The sequence below is a fragment of the Pseudopipra pipra genome, chromosome 17 (genome assembly GCF_036250125.1).
Source record: "Pseudopipra pipra isolate bDixPip1 chromosome 17, bDixPip1.hap1, whole genome shotgun sequence".
NCBI classification, from domain to species: Eukaryota; Metazoa; Chordata; class Aves; order Passeriformes; family Pipridae; genus Pseudopipra; species Pseudopipra pipra.
In genome coordinates this window covers 11,427,230-11,443,062 of record NC_087565.1, presented here as the reverse complement: position 1 = coordinate 11,443,062, position 15,833 = coordinate 11,427,230, and the positions used below count along the sequence as shown (strand labels likewise).

The 15,833-nt window shown below is 48.8% G+C and overlaps 1 long non-coding RNA gene across 6 annotated transcripts in view; it reads right to left on the bottom strand.

Annotated features, from left to right (window-relative positions):
* Positions 1-14,973, bottom strand: part of LOC135423733 (uncharacterized) — a 133,957-nt gene extending 118,984 nt beyond the window's left edge. For all 6 annotated transcript variants that reach the window (XR_010434932.1, XR_010434931.1, XR_010434935.1 and 3 more), the window contains exon 1: positions 14,623-14,973. This is a non-coding gene — a long non-coding RNA (uncharacterized LOC135423733). The remainder of the gene's footprint in view (positions 1-14,622) is intronic.
* Positions 14,974-15,833: the final 860 nt, after the last annotated feature.

Below are 15,833 nucleotides of genomic sequence, written 5' to 3'. Positions count from 1 at the left end.
AGCAGCAGGCAGCATCTCATTAAATGTGTTGGGTTACTGGCTGCACTGAGCAGCTGCTGAAGTGTTGCTCCTTGTCACCTCATTACAATCCACTGCCAGCTGCTTCCAGTTCATCCTGATTTTCACATTCTGTGCTTCCTCAGCTCCTGTACCCATCCCTCCATGCCCCACCAGTAGCTGTGCTGCAGAACATATCACAGGCAGCCCCTCCTGCTCTAAAACTCTGCCAGCAGCTGGAACTACAGTGGGATCTTGCTTTGAGCCCTGACAATCAGCTCCTAAATCTTGCATCAGCCTGGCACAGCTAAGCCCTCAGAGGCTGGGAACAGCAGGAAGAAAATATGGGGAGAAAACTGAGTAAAAGCATTTCTTCACTCTGGGCAACTTCCACCTCTCACAGGGCAGGGTCTGCACAGCATCAGCAAGGTTTGCTCACCTGGAAATGGTCCTGAGGGCACTGGGAAATGCCAGAGTTGTGGCAGCAACACACAAACCTTGCAATAACCCCTTCCCCCTGCACAAACCCCCACACCTTCCACCTCACCATGCCTGCACTGACATTTCAGTGCTCATCTGTCCATGCAGCAGACAAGACAATTTCAGGAAGAAACTGATATCAATTTAATATCAGCTCGTCCATTAATAAAAAGCACAAAGCAAAAATAAAATTAAACTAAAGCTGACCTACCTGGGGATAAAGTATCAAGAAGCAGCATGAAGGGTCTGCTCTGCAAAGGAAGATGAGCCAGGAGCCAAGGGGGGCAGCAATCCCATCATCAAGGGGCTCAGTCCCAATGCAAGGAGAGCCAGTTTTGGGGCTGTGATGGACTCTGCACAGGTCCATATCAATGAAGAAGGTCCAAGGGCAGCCCTGGTGCCAGAGCCAAAGAGCAAGGCAAGGTACAGCACCCACACAGCCCAACCAAGAGAAAAAAGAGAGGGTGAGAGCCTGAGCTTAAATACACCCTGGCTAAGGGCTGGAGGTGGGTGGGTCACCTGGCCCCAGGTGAGGCTGGTCAGGCTCTAAAGGCTGGAAGTCAGTGGGTGGGTGGGTACTGAAGCCAGGTGAGGCTGGTTAGGGTGTTTAGAGCCTGGAGAGGTATGCAAACCTCTAGGAGGGCTTTCCTTCATGGTCCTGGAGGCTTGGCCCTACCCCATTAACACTGATGTTAAAACCAGTCTCCCTTTCTCCTCTAACAGAAAATAAATAAATAAATAAATAAATAAATAAAAGAGGAGGGAAAAACCCTCCAAGCACAGAACAAAATAGGAATGGGAATGGCAGGTTTCAGACAGAGCCAGACAAAACACCTCAATTTCTCTGGGTTGGGAAATGGGTCAGGAGTGGCAATAGGGCTGGGGTTCCCATCCTTGCACCAGCCACCCTCAAAATGATCCTGCAGCTCTTAACCATGCTATGAGAACAGGAGGATTTGTGTTTAGAGAATTGTTTCTTCTAAAACCCTTTGGGTGCTTTTAAGGGCTCTAATTCATTAACCTTTCCTTGGCTGAGACCAGCTAATGGATGTCGAGAAATGCAAAAAGCAATTAGACAAATTCATGGGGAAAAAAAGTCCATCAACGTTATTAAACACAGCCCCTCAAGCAAGTGCCTGAGCTGCAGGCAGGGAGAGTGGCTGTGGGCTGGGGAGGTGCAGATTCTGTTTTCCCTGGGTTCTACCCATTCCCTTGGCTGCTTTTGGAAGTGGGGGTGCTGGGGTAGACAGACATTTGCTCTGACAGGTAATCACCGTCCTCAGATTAATCTCTTATTCATGGCAAAGCCCAGGGATGGCTGACCTTTTAGAGCCCTCACTCTATGCAGAAAATATTCACATTTTCATATGGCCACAAGACAGCCCCCAATGGAGAGGGAAACCTGTTGGAGAAGGTCACTTTTTGGGTGGCTGCAGCTCCTGCAGCAGCTCAGCAAAGCACAGCCTGCACAGGGGCATCAGTCAGACAGAACTATCACAGACATCTTCATGCTGGGCCTCTGTCTACCTTGATGCCAGGGAAATTCATGTCCATAAGGACACATTGGATCAGTGGTGTGACCTTGAAGCTCTAGGAGGATGTAGGTAATGGTGACAGCACTGATCCTGTCTAACTGAGCTCTCTATAATGCACAGCATCTCTCCAAGGAGACCCTCTAAAAAGCAGTTCATTCATGAAAATGGGAACAAATGATCAATGAAGAGTGTGAACACGAGCCCTCAGCCCTGACTCAGAGAATGAGACAGCACCAGGTTTGTATGAATCCTCTGGTTTTCCAGGAAAAAAGAAACCACCTGTGAATGCACAGCCTGATGTGCCTGGGACCTGGGCATGCAAAGAGGGGGCAGAGAAAATTAGGGGAACTTGTAAGGTCCTTTATGAGCCCCTTCTGAAGCTTGTCTGCATGTGATGGTCTCCAGGGAGACCAAGTTGTTATTATTAAACCAGAGTGTGGCCTCCTTCCTCCGGGATGCTGGTTTAGCAGTGCTGCACAAAGCCAGGCTCTGGATACCACCACACATCCCACAGGGAACCAGGTCCCTGAGCCCAGAGTTTCCCCAGCTCCAAGGGCAAACAGGGAGAAGTAACAGGAGGCACAAGCTGGAAGGAGGAACAACTCCCTTACAGGGTGGGGACAGATTCCTGCCAGCCAGACCTACCTGATCCAGCCTCCCTGAGGAGAGACTGGCTGGATCCTTCCTGGGACCTCCTTCACTCCACATTTCTATACTCGCTAACTCATTTCTATTTTCCAGTAGTTTTCAGTTGGCAATAGCAGATATTCAGCTGTCTCATCCAGACCTTTACCCAGGAGGTGAACAGAATATCAGGCACTTATGGATGTGGGTAGGAAATTACAACTCTGGCAGTTCCTGAAGGCTAATTTGGGGGTTGCTAAAAGCTGGTCGAGAGATGTGGTTCTCTGCCAGAGAGTTTCTGGGGCAACCACAGTGATTAATCACCAGCTAGGAAAGAATTGGCCAAGTCCTTCAGGAGAGCTACATCCCTGCAATGCCTTAAGGAGACCTGTACCAGGGAGGCTGATGCCACCAAGGCTGGGGCTGCAGGAGGTGTCTCCTGGTTGTGTGTGAAAGGGCTAGAACTGGAGAAGTGCAGGAGATCTGTGGGATCATGGAGGAAAGGCTGTAAGGAAGGAGTTGCCCTTGACATCACACAGGTGCAGGATGATGGGCACTGGTGGAGTGGTGGGACTTGGGGGAGATGCAATGGATACTCCATGAGAGATGTGTCTCTCCCCAGGAGTGACAGATGGACAGAGGCTTTCATCCAGCAGCTCTGCCCCATCTGCCTGGATCTGCTGGAGCACAAGGAGGAAAGGTCCACCTTCTCCTCCTGGCTGCTCCCACTGCCTGGGTAGGGGTCGTATGGATGAAGAGGAGGAGGAGAAGGGCTGATTTCAGTCCAAAAACAAGTTAGAAAGCACTGGAATGGCATTTTCTGAAAATGCTCATGTTATTACTTAGCAAATGCAGAAGAAATGAAATCAAGAAAACCAAAAGCTCCAATTAAAACAGGCTCTGACGTTGAAATGAGATTTTCTGAGTGGCAGCAAAAAGGCACTGTGGGAAGGGGCACATGGCAGTGTCAACCTCTGCTGCCCCTTCCCCTCCTCAGGATTCCTGCTTTTACCCCTGCCTGGCTGCTGCAAAGGGCTCCAGCTTTGCTCAGAGCTCACTGTCAAAGTGCTTCTCGTGGTGGCTCAGCTCTGCTGCATCTTCATTATTGTTTTTCCCTCTTCCTTCCCCGTTCCCAGCTTTGCCTCTCCCCATTTCATATCATTCTTTCATATCATTCTGCATATAATTCTTCCCCCTATTTTCTAAAAAATGCATGAGTCTAATTTCCCTCGGATGCCCTCTTTGTATCACTTCAACATCTCCTATTAGGCATTCAGCATCATGTGTGCCTCAGGTTTGCTCCAGAGCTGCCCTCCCTTGGCGTTCCCAGCAGCTGCTCTGTCTAGATACCTGTTTCCAAGGCGAGACACTTGCTGGGTGGGCTGGTCTTCTGTCTGTTGTGGTGTGGGGTTTTTTTATCACAGTTTATGAAACATCTGCTGTTTATAAATTATTTCTTTTGAATGCTGTAATTTCTCCGGGTGTGTGAGCCAACAGGCCCCTCTGAGCAGCAGAGGGGAGCTGCCAGCACTTGGAATTGGCTGTTCCTGCAGACGGACGAGATGTGCAGATCCCTGTCCTCAAGCACACGTGTGCAGGCACATGTAGAGGGTTGTGAGGCCCCTGGCACAGGTTGCCCAGAGAAGCTGTGGATGCCCCATCCCTGGAAATGTTCAAGGCCAGGTTGGATGGGCTTGGAGCAACCCAGGCTAGTGGTGGCATCCCTGCCTGCTGTGAGGGGGGTGCAAAGAGAGGAGTCCTTTCCAACCTTTCCAACCCAAACCATTCCATGGTTCTATGTACACACACAGCCCTTATCTATGCCACGGGGAACTTTTCAGAGTTACCTCCAAGCCATAAGAAGCCCCAGAGGGAACTGTCATGTGGGCACAAACTCCAGCCTTCACCAACCCTGACACCCAAGTCCAGCGTGGCCACACACAGTGAGCCAATGTGCAAACACACACGTGTATTTTGGGAATTCATCAAAATACAGCTAAAACCTTATCAGACAGACTTGTCCCAGAAGAATGACCCCCAAAGCAGATCCCCAAAAGCCTCTGACACAAAACCCACCCACGCCCAGCCTGGCACAAGCTCCACCGTGCAGGGCTAGAAATGGTGATGGACTGTGGTGCTGAAATCCTGCTTATGAAAAGTTAGGAAAGTACAGGAAAATTGCAAGGAAAAGAACCAAACCAAGTGACCGATGCATTTGAACATCAAAGTGCTCTCAGCCAGCTCTACCCCGTTATTTATGGTTTACTCAAGGGTTTAATTTTTCTGCTTTGTTTTTTGTTCATTTGTTGTTATTTCCTTGAGAGAACATGAGAACCCTCTGGGGGATCAGAAGATTTTCTTGTTCTGCTTAGTGAAAATTCTCAAATGATTGTAAAAACAAGGCAAAATCAATAGAGGATTATTATCTGCAGGGATTCAGCTGCTTTCTGCCTGAGTGATGGCAGAGCTTTGCCAGACTGTCCCCCTGACATTGGCTCCCCCTCTAGTACCAAAGTGGAGAGAAAAGAGCACATACTCCTTTTTCACCAAGAAAGGCATATTTTAGCTCTCTTTTAACACTGGACATAACCAGGGGTATTTCAGCCCCCAAATAAAATCTAGGCCAGCTCCCTGAACATCACTGCAGGTGAAAGATGTAAAAGCCAGGGGGAGCTTACACCAGGTATGAGCTTACTCCAGGTATGAGCTACCTGGAGCTAACTGGTTGGAGTTTACACCAGCTAGTAAGACCAGGGCATGAAAGTCCTGCAGAGGACTCAGCAATTTGTCTCCTTCTTTAAAGGATCTAAGTCCCCCTGCAAAGGCAGCTGGAATAGGGGAAGGAGAATCCACCCCTGCACTTCCAAATATATCCATTCACAGTCACAAAAGGCTGCTCTGGGGGTGATTTTGGTTTGGGTTTTTGTTTTGAAAAGGGTGGGGTTGGGGGTGACCCTTTGTCTCCTGTAAATAAAGACCAAGGTGTTGACACACAACCACTTCCTGGAGGCAGGAGCAGATCCTGCACACCAGGGAGATCCTTTGGAGGCAAGGACAAACTCAATGAGCTAAATACCCATTGATAGAGAAAATCACATTTATCCCCTAACCCTAAAACTCCTGTCAAGGTGTTCTAGTCCAGCAGCTTCTCCAGAGTCACATTCCTTCTGTGCTGTGACATTGTCTCAGAAGCCAGTCAGGCAAGGTGAATACAAGCACAAAAATGGATTAGAGGCCTTTCATGTAGGCAGGGGGGAGGTGACGTACCCTAAGTGCCAAACCTCCTGGTTCTTCCTCTCAGGGAGGCTGAGGAGAGGTTGGGCTCAGGAAGGACTTTTCAGAAATGAAATGCAGGGGAAAAAAAATACACCACAGAATAAATTTCTCGAATGTCTTCAAGTAAAAGAGACTAAAGATATTTTACAAATAAAGAAACCAAGCAATGAATGAGGAGAGGGAGGAAAGGCAATGTAACAAATAATTAGACAATTAGGTTAATCCTCAGGAAATTAGCTAATTCCCAGGTAGACAGCAGCCAGAGACTGATTAATTGTTCTGCCCCAGGAGGTACCATGCAGGGGACAAGACCTACTTTGGATCTTCAGGAAATGAGCAGGGAAAAATACGTTCTGGGGGCTTCTTCTCTCCTCTCCCTCCTGGTTCTGGGTCCTGCCAGGGCTCAGTCCCTCCCTCAGCACAGGGATGATGCTGCAGGAGGTCACTGTTCCAGAGACAACAGGAGCAGGAACTTGGCTTATATTAATATGCCATGCAGGGGGGGTGAGCTGAGCTTTGGCTGAGTGCAGTAGAAGCTCTAGGGACAGAAAGCAGGGATGAGGCAGTGCTTCCCATGGACCAACAGCCAGGAGAAACAGCAGGAGCACCATCGTGCCTACAGGCATTATTTTTATCTCCTCAAGATTAAGATGAAATATTATAATCATATTTATCTTGCTTCAATGGAGATATATTAGGGATATAACAAAAGTGGAGTCTGACATTCAGATATGAATTCACCACGTCAGATCTGTGTTGTGTTATTCTTTATCAGCTGCTTGTATGACGTGATTAAATAACATTATTTTAGTCTTTTACCCTGAACATCCTGTCTGGGATGGATTCTTTGAGCTCTGGTGACGTTTTTCAGCTGATTTCTGTGGGTCAGCACAGGCACACAAGGAACAGGCTGCCCCAGTCACTGGGAGTTCTGGCAGCCGGGTCTTTTTCTCAATTAGCCAGGTCATGAAGGTACTGATTAAGGTCCCAGCCACCCAGTCAGTTATCCTGGATAAACAAAGAGATGGCCAAGCATCTAGAACAATTCCTGCTGGAGCTGACAGAACTGCTCTTTTCCCAAGTGGAGGTACCACAGCAAATGAGGAAACAGCAAAATGTATAGTATGAGCAGCAGGGTGAGGTTTTCTGTCCCTTCAGGTAACCAACAGCTGCCAGTTGATGTGGCTCCCCACTAAATCCCTCATTAACACACCGGGTCTGGGCACTGCTCTGACTCCTGCTCATACTGGGGCTGTACCAGCCTCTGTTCCTGCTCCAGTGAGACCACCTGACTCTGCACACCTGGACAGCAAAGTTTAACCTGTTTTTAATTTACCCCTTGCTACTTTTCTCAGCAGATGAATTTGCCTGTAAGCAAATTGAAGTTGCTGATGGTGATTCTGCTTTGCTGTAGCCCTCAGCATGCTCAGGTCAGAGAAGGAGCTCTAAACCAAAGCTCAGGAGCCATGGTGATGGTTTGCTGGGACAGCTGCAGCAGACAAACCCCAGCATGGCAAGATGTGCTCATTGCAAACCCATCCCCTACAGGAGCTGCCAACACTTCAGCTCCTCACTGATGCTCAGGAGAAAGGGATAACATTTCTTTGCCTGACTGTGAGGCTGAGGATTAATCCTAACTCTGGTATAAACTAACAAAACAAATGTAAATCGGCATTTGGAAGAGAGGAAAGGATAAGGCCAAAGACAGATTTTCTCAGTGCACCTGCTCTGGGTGTCTGGCCATGGGCACAAGCACCCCAGAGTGAGCTCTTGTGTTTGATACAGCGATCTGAGAGGTAACGAACACATCTCTGCCAGGACACAGGTTCCTACATATTTGATAGTGATGTTGTAACATTGCTTGTTCTCCATTTTTTCCCCTCTCTCCCATTTGAACAGTTTCTTTCTGCACAGCTGCAGAAAGAAACTTTGGACATTTTTGTTCTGGAAATCTGCAGACACTGTGTGTCGAGAGGAGCGATGGAAACGTTTGAGCTGCACCCAGCAAAGCAACTGACCCCTTCATTGTGTTGGTGGGGTGGGTCCTGTTGTATTTACACCCATTTGCACAATGCTGAGTGTGGGGTAGTGTTTTGTCACCCCACAAACGCAGCAGCAGCCAGCTGGAAGCCCCCAAACCCAGGTACCACACTGATGTTTTGGGGGCTGCATGAGCAAGGCTGCCCTGGATCAGCAAGCAGGAGGCCAAAATGCTCCCTGTGCCACCACTGCAGGGTCACACGTCTGTGAAAAGCACTATGGTGGCTGCTGATGGGTGAGGAGCTGATGCAGGGAGGGTGTTCACAGACTCAGGCAGCTTTGGGAAGGAGCTGGGATGGAAGGATGCCAGACTGGGAGAAGGATCTGGGATTTTGACACGATCGCTGGTGGAACTTTCACTGTGGGCAGCTCTTCCACTTTGCATTCGAGTCCAGAAATAGTCTTTACTGAGCTTTTCTGCCTCAAATCAAACCACATCCAGGCTCCTGACACAAACAAGGCATTTCCCAGCCCTTCAGCTGGACCCAGGGACCCCCAAACTCACCTGTGTGTGGTCTCAGCTTGACAAGAGCCAACACAGTGCCAAGAAGGGAACATCAGTTTGTTCTGCAGATATGCAAAGGCACCAACACGTGTTCTCCAGCAGCACCAGCTGTACCACTTGGGGCCATTATAGCTAACAGTTTGATTAAGAATTTATATGTGGTTTACTTTGTTTCTATTGCTACTGCAGCAGCAGCCCTCAGCTGAAAGTTGAAGCCTCACAGCAGAGAGAATTCAGGTTTTGGCTAAAGGTATACTCACTTTTGTTGGAAATCCCTTCAGGACAAAGTTTCTGGATTGCCTTTCCAAGGGGAAGTGAGGCCCATGGCGTAGGCTATGAGAACACCTTGATCTCTCACACTGGTGTGGGGACAGAAAAGCCTCTCTCAGGACATTTGCTTTAGTGTTCCAGGTGAGCAGCAGAGGTGAAATGTCCCTCTCGAAGGGTTGTTTGGGATCCAAGAGGTCAAAGCCTCCCTGTTTTCCTCCCCAGACAAGAGAAAACCTGACCTAACCTGTGCCTGGATGCAGCAAGGATTCAACTGGAGAGTCAAGAAGCCAAACAGGAAGTTTGACAGTGTACTTTGTCTTGCCAAAATGAAAAATAAAAACAACAACCACACCAAAAAAAACCCCCAACAACAAACCCAGATACATACAAAAGAAAATTCAATATTTTTTTTTCTAATGAACGCCGGTGGGGTTGCTCTTTTTTGGTACTTTGGGCATTAACATATAAATTGCTCTGTAATGGCTCTGCCCTCCTCCTCTTCAGTGTGTTGTTAATGAGCTGTAGGAAAGGTCGGGGGGCTGAGCGAATGCTGCTGCGGTGAGGGGGTGGTGGGATCCCCTCCTCCTTTCCCTACCACACTCCCCGCTGGCCTCCCGGCCTCCCAGGCACCCAAAAAAACAAGCAGTCACCTCAAAGATGCGAGAGGAGTGCTGTCCCAGTAGCGATGCATTTTGCATCCCATTCCCAGTGAGATTTGGTCCATCATGAAGATGACGGTGGGTTCCAGTGGCACTGCTGGCAAAGGGTGACAGGGGGAGTGACAGGGGATTAACTCGGTTTCTAACAAGCCCCCTCCAGCTCAGCGTGGTCATGGCTGTCAGCCTGGTGAACCCCATCCTGACAGCGTGGCAAGAACCCAGTGGCACCCCAAATGAGGACGTTTGTCCCAAAACATCCTGGGGACACCCTGAGATTAAAGGGAAAGAGCCTCCAGTGGGGTTCAGTGCAGGAGGGTGCAGGAGGCAGCAAGGGCAGGCTGCTGAGTGGAGGACAGGCTGCTCACCTGGCAGGAGGGCTGAGGGCATCCTGGGTGCCTTCAAGCACAGCTTTGGCCCGGGGGGTCCCCGAAGGCAGGAGGAGGGCAGACAGCAGCCCCCCATGGCGGGGGAGGCAGGAGGAGCCCCGTGTGCCCAAGTGCTGCAGAGCTGACCTAATTCCTGTCATTCCCGGGATGCACTTGTCTCTGGGACTGGATAAGGCTCCCTTTGATCCAAGGAGACTCGTGCTAAAGTCAGCTTTTGTCCATAAAGAACCCCGGGTGCAGAAGGGAGGGGGCCACACCCGACGGGAGAGACAGGCAGGAACTGGCTGGAGAGAAGTGCCATTGTGGGCAACAGGATCTGAAGGGACAGAGCCAGAAGGCCCATGACACTCCCCAGATTGCCTCCAAGGTCAAGGAAAAAAGAAAGAAAAGGGAAAGAAATAAAGAGCAGAGCAACTTCATCCTGAAGTCTAAGCTGGGGTGTGGCTGCACCTGCAGGAGCAGGGCCCCCTGTTCACTGGCATCTCCTCAGCCAAGATGAGCTGGTGTCTGCAGCAAAGGAAAGCACCACATGTGCTTTCCACATCTTTTAAACCTCTCCAGGGATGGTGACTCTGCCACTTCTGTGGGCAGCCTGTTCTAGGGCTTGACAACCCTTTTGGTGAAGAGATTTTTCCTAACATGCAGTGTAAATCTGCCCTGGCACAGCTCGAGGCTGTTTCCTCTCATCCCACTGCTGGTTACCTGAGAGAAGAGACTCACCCCCCTCTGGCTGCACCCTCCTGTCAGGGAGCTGTAGAGAGCAATGAGGTCCCCCCTGAGCCTCCTTTTCTCCAGGCTGAGCCCCCCTAGTTCCCTCAGCCTCTCCTCATGTGACTTGTTCTTTAGGACCTTCCCCAGCTCCGTGGCTCTTCTTCAGACAAAAATCTAGTCACCTTTATCTTTTCTTTTTTTATTTTTACCCAACAAGTCCATGAAATGAGTCAACCAGGAGGTTGGTTAAAAAGTCTGAAAAAGTTAATTGCTGCAGTATTTGAACCAAGTGGCACCAAGATGCATCTGAGAGACGTGGTGCTTCGTGCAGCGCTCGTGGAGCACTTTGGTAACCCAACTATGGGTAATTATGAGTTTAGAAAAATAGAACAAGCACGTAGCAAAAGTAACATAACTTTAGAGAGACACCTGCTCCTCTTTCCTTGCAAATAAACTGGAGGTGACAGAAGCAGAAGTTCTTCCAGACTTGCCAAGGATCTGAAGGCACTAGGAAGGAACAAAGGGACAGTGGAGGTCCCAGGAGCCACCTCGGGGTGCAGAGCTGTGGCTCTGGGGTTACCCTGGCCCCTTCAGGACTGCCCAGGCACCGAGCTGAGCACCCTCAAAATCGATTTCTGTCAGGACGATCTGCAAAGAGCAAATCACTATTGTGTGAAGCAAAAAAAAATTACATAAATTACCACTAATTTAGTATAATTTAGAGGACAACCTTGTCCAAGGAGACAATTAAATATTTCTCAGAACAAAAAGGGAGGTAAACAGCCTGAACAATAGATTCCTAAAGCCGGAGAGAGTGTGAAATCCCTCCTTTTATCAGTAGTATCACAGTGCTGCAATTAAAATAGTTGCCTGAAGGAAGGAAAGGGAAGTTTTAACCCAGCCTGTCGGATGATCCCACTGCAGTGCTGGCAGGGCATGGTTTCACTGCAAATCCAGACCCTCAGAAAGGCACTGAGGGACACAAGTGGTGGTTATTTCTGTGGTGGCCACAGCAACCTGGCCAAGGTGGCTACAGAGAACCCCGGGAGAAGCAGCCTCTGATGGCCATGGACACCTCAGCCCTTCCCAACAGGCATTCAGGGCCAGCTGTGGACCATGAGTATGAGCCAGAGCACAAGCACTCAAGGAAAAGGGGTGTTCTGGGTGATTGAAGATGTGCAAGTTCCAGGCTGGGGAGAGGAGGTCAAGCCCCACTCACTGCCAGTCCCCAGAGCCCTCCCATCCCAGCTGATCAGCAGAAAGATCCCTTAGAGGATCAGGGCTTCTCCCTGCCTCACCTTCCCCTGTCATCCTTGCAGGAAGCAAACCCTCTTTGCTAAAATTGATGGACACAATTCACTGCAATTAGTATTTCAGCAGCAGGTGGTTAACCCTCAGGGCAGAGCTGCTTGTCTCTATTTGGCTTGCTCTGCCTGGACGTGAATTTAGAGCAAGTTTTTCAGATTCCTGTTTGCTTGCTGACCCACCAGAGCAGGCAGCTCCTCCACCCAAAGAAAGTTCACTGCTCAGGGCAGCAACATGGTCCCTCAATCCCCCATGGATGCAGAACCCATCCCAAAAGAACCCCTGAGCCACAACAACAGCCTGCTCCAGTAACAAGGCTGAGGTCCTCTTCCTGCTGGAGTGCACCAATACAGGTCATAAATGCAGACACTAGTGTAAAATGACCCCAGAACCCAGGCTGATATTTAGACAAAAAGTGATTTATTTTTTTTTTGTCCATTTCGTTCCAATTAATCTGCATTTATTGTAATTGGCACCCATGGCAAGAGCATTTACAGGCAGCAGCTGGGAAGGTGTAATTATGTTACTGTCACAGGCACACACACAGCCTAAGGGGGTTCTGCTCACGGGCAAAAAGGGCAAAAAAAACAAAACCAAAGAAAAGAGACAGCCATGAAGACATGGAACTGGTTCTCCAGAGAGGCTGTGGACTCTTATCCCTGGAAGTGTCCAAAACCATGGGAACACTGTTCTTGTGGCAAAGCAAAACTACCCTCAGGGAACATCAGCTCACGGACACTGCTCCTGCCACCACCACACGCTCCTCCCTGCAGGGGTATGCTGAGGGGTTTTTCCAGTTATTTGCCTGGAAAATAAAACTTCAAGCTTTCCAACTCATACTTTCCAAGACCTTCTGCACTGGGTGGATACCTGACAGCATCCAGACACTTTACAGCCTTTCAGTGGGCTGCTCTTCATCAGTGGAGTTCTCACTCTAAGTACAAGGTAAAATGTGTTTACTTTAAACTTTAGGGAAGGCAATTTAAGCCAACACCTTGAGTTTGCAGTTGGGTTGGTCTAGGAGGGTGCACAGACCCCATGTGGCAGCTCATGCAGCTGCTGTTCCCCAAATCACATTCAATCGTGTTCACACCTCCCATATTCTAATAAAAGCTTGGTTTTCTCTTCCCCCTCTCAGGAAATAAATGGCCAGTCTGTACCAGCTCAACTCTGTCCTAGAAAAATTTTGCCTGTGAATAATAGTTTATTTTCAGATTGTTTTGAGCAATATCACAACAGACCTCAACAGCTGTCTTAAGTCCTCTCTGTCCTGGGTATATTATCAAAACATCTGACAGCTAGCCTGGCCAGGATACTTAAAACTGAAATGGAAAAAAAAAAGCCCAGGTTAACCATCAGTAAAATAATGACCACACTGGACCAAAAATAAACCACCGCTTATCCAAATAAAGAGAAGCAAGTGCCAGAACACAAATGTGGGGGGGTTACCTGTGTGAATTTCCTCAGCCCCAGCATTATAAGACAGAGGCAGCCCTGAGCTTGGGGCTGGCACAGGGCTGCACCAAATATTGGGGGGTCAAAGGTGATGCCCCCACTCCCAGCCTCACCCCCTCCCCGGCTCAGGCACCCTCCTGTCACCATCACACAGGAGCCGACTCCTGAAGTGTAATTTGTTATTCTGTTACGGTCATTCTCTGTATTAATTTTATGCAGCATCAAAAGCCCTTTCATATGTTAAACTCCAATTCATATGCTAATACCCAATTTATGGCAAGTTAATTATTTTTTTGTCCAATTTATTTCTCGGTGTTCATTGAAGAAGGGAGAGGCAGCAGCGGGTGAATTTTGGCACTGGTTGATGGGCAGGACTGAGGCAGGTAACACCCTTCTGCCTCCTGGGTGTGATCCAGAGCAGGCACACTATTGAAACCCACTCCTGTCTGACACAGCCATCCCAGTGCCATCTAGTTGTTTCCTTACTGGTGGCATCTCTGGCAGAGAGGTTGGAAAAGTCTGCTCCAAAGCTTTGCAGGGCACTGCTCAACCCACCAAAGCTGTTCCCCTCAGGGCTTGGCTTTGTCCAACTGCTCCAGAGCAGGTGCCAGGAAAGCAGGGATGGGGGATAACTGAGAGGATGGGATTTTCAAAGGATAAAGTGATGAGCAAGAGAATGATCCAGGCAGAAATCAAACAAAAATGGAACAGGCACCCACCTCTGCTCACAGCAGCCACATTCTGTCATGCCATTCTGTAATTTTTGGCCCATGCTGCTTTGCACAATAACCATGGAATAGTGGCTGCAGTTTCCCACAAACAGGCTCTTTGCTGCCCAGGACAGGCAGGAGGGGATGGGGACAGCCAAGGATGCTCCAGTCCCTGACCTGAGTGCACAACTTGAATGCAGCACATTATTTTACCCTCCCTCCCATGCCAAGAGGAGTTTTTCATGTCAGGAAGAGCACCCCACACCTCCACCACGGGCATGTGATCAGGGCTACAATCTGCTGGACACAGCAGTCCCTTGGAGGCGTGTTCCCATTCCCCAGCCCACTGGCACCGTGACCTTCCCAGGTGGCATCACCCCCCCGGCACCCTGGCCAGGGGCTCACCAGAGCCGAGGGGGAAAACACACAGAGGGGGCCCAGAGCAGGGATGGGCCCCTTTTATGCTAAACATAAAAGAACACGAGAGCAGTTTAGCCTTCACCATTTTTTTTTAACAGCCTATTTTCTGCTTGAGGAAGCAGGTGCATTTCCCATCCTTGCAGCATCACCAGCCGACAGGCTGTCGGAGGTGTGATGGCTCCAGGACAGTTGCACTGCCTCGGATTTCACATTCCTGACACATGCGATAATTATGCCAAATGAGCTCACCTCATCTCCAGCCTTCTGAGCTGCACAGATTAAACGAAGGGAAAGCTGTTACTGTCGCAGATGAGAAAGGCAGGAGGGGAGAGGCACCAGCCCGCCGTGCTGCGGGGATGGGACGGGGCTCGTGGGTCCCCACCACGGCTGCCTTGGCAGATGATGCACCTAAAAGAGTGAGGATCAACCTTCTGCTTCCCCCAGCTCAAACCTGTGTCTCCCACCTCACATCTCCCAGCGCTGCCCGCGGGAGAGACGGTGCAAACGCTGCTCTCCCCCTCCCCCGGAGCCAGGCATCGCTTCTCCCCTTCTCCCCAGCTCTCTTTTCAATTAACCCTTTTTCTCAAATCCTGCACTTAACACCCCTCCCCATCCAGGGGATTTTGCACATATATATTTTTGATTCTTCATCTTACATTTTTAGCATTAAAAAAAACCCCTACGATTTATCCTGACGATATGAAGGAGCTCCAGTAGGCAAAATGAAGCTGTAACTCCCTCAAGCTAAACTCCAAATTCATTTCATAATCCTTAGATAAAAGCTTAGAAGCCAGAATATTCATTACCATCCCGGGCTCCACGAGGAGATGGGGTAGTAATGGAATGAAGCAGACTTGACACAGAGGATGTTGCTACAGAAATTAGCCTGTCATAAGATTATGGGGACTAAGTGTTATTGGGTGATAAGGTGTGATGTGTTAATATTAAATTATCTTGCCAGTTTAAAAATAATAAATAAAAAAAAAAGAAGAAGAAGGAAAAAAAAGGCACTGATTAAACTCACATTTATTAAAAGCCCTGAATATGATATTAAAAGATCTCGGATAAACCAGTTTATTTCTGTGCTGGAGAGCAAATTGAAAGAATTCTCCAGGAGGGATTCCTTTGAATGGAGTATTACAACAATAAAACAACAAAAAAAAAGAGACTTTAATAAATGTTGGGACTAAAGAAGCCTTAAATATTCCAGACTAATCTCTCTGGGGAGGGTTCATTAACCCTTCATTCCCTCTCTTGTTGCATCAAAACAGGGATTAACTAGAGACTGTATCCATCTGAAATAAAGCTCTGTACATCCCAAATTCTCTGTCTACAGCAAGAGGGGATTAACTCCCCTGCTCCATGTGACACAAGGCTGGGACAGGACGCTAACAAAGCTTTCTGGAAAAAAGAAATAATAAACCACAAACACAAAGCTTAAGTGATTTGTCCAAGTCACC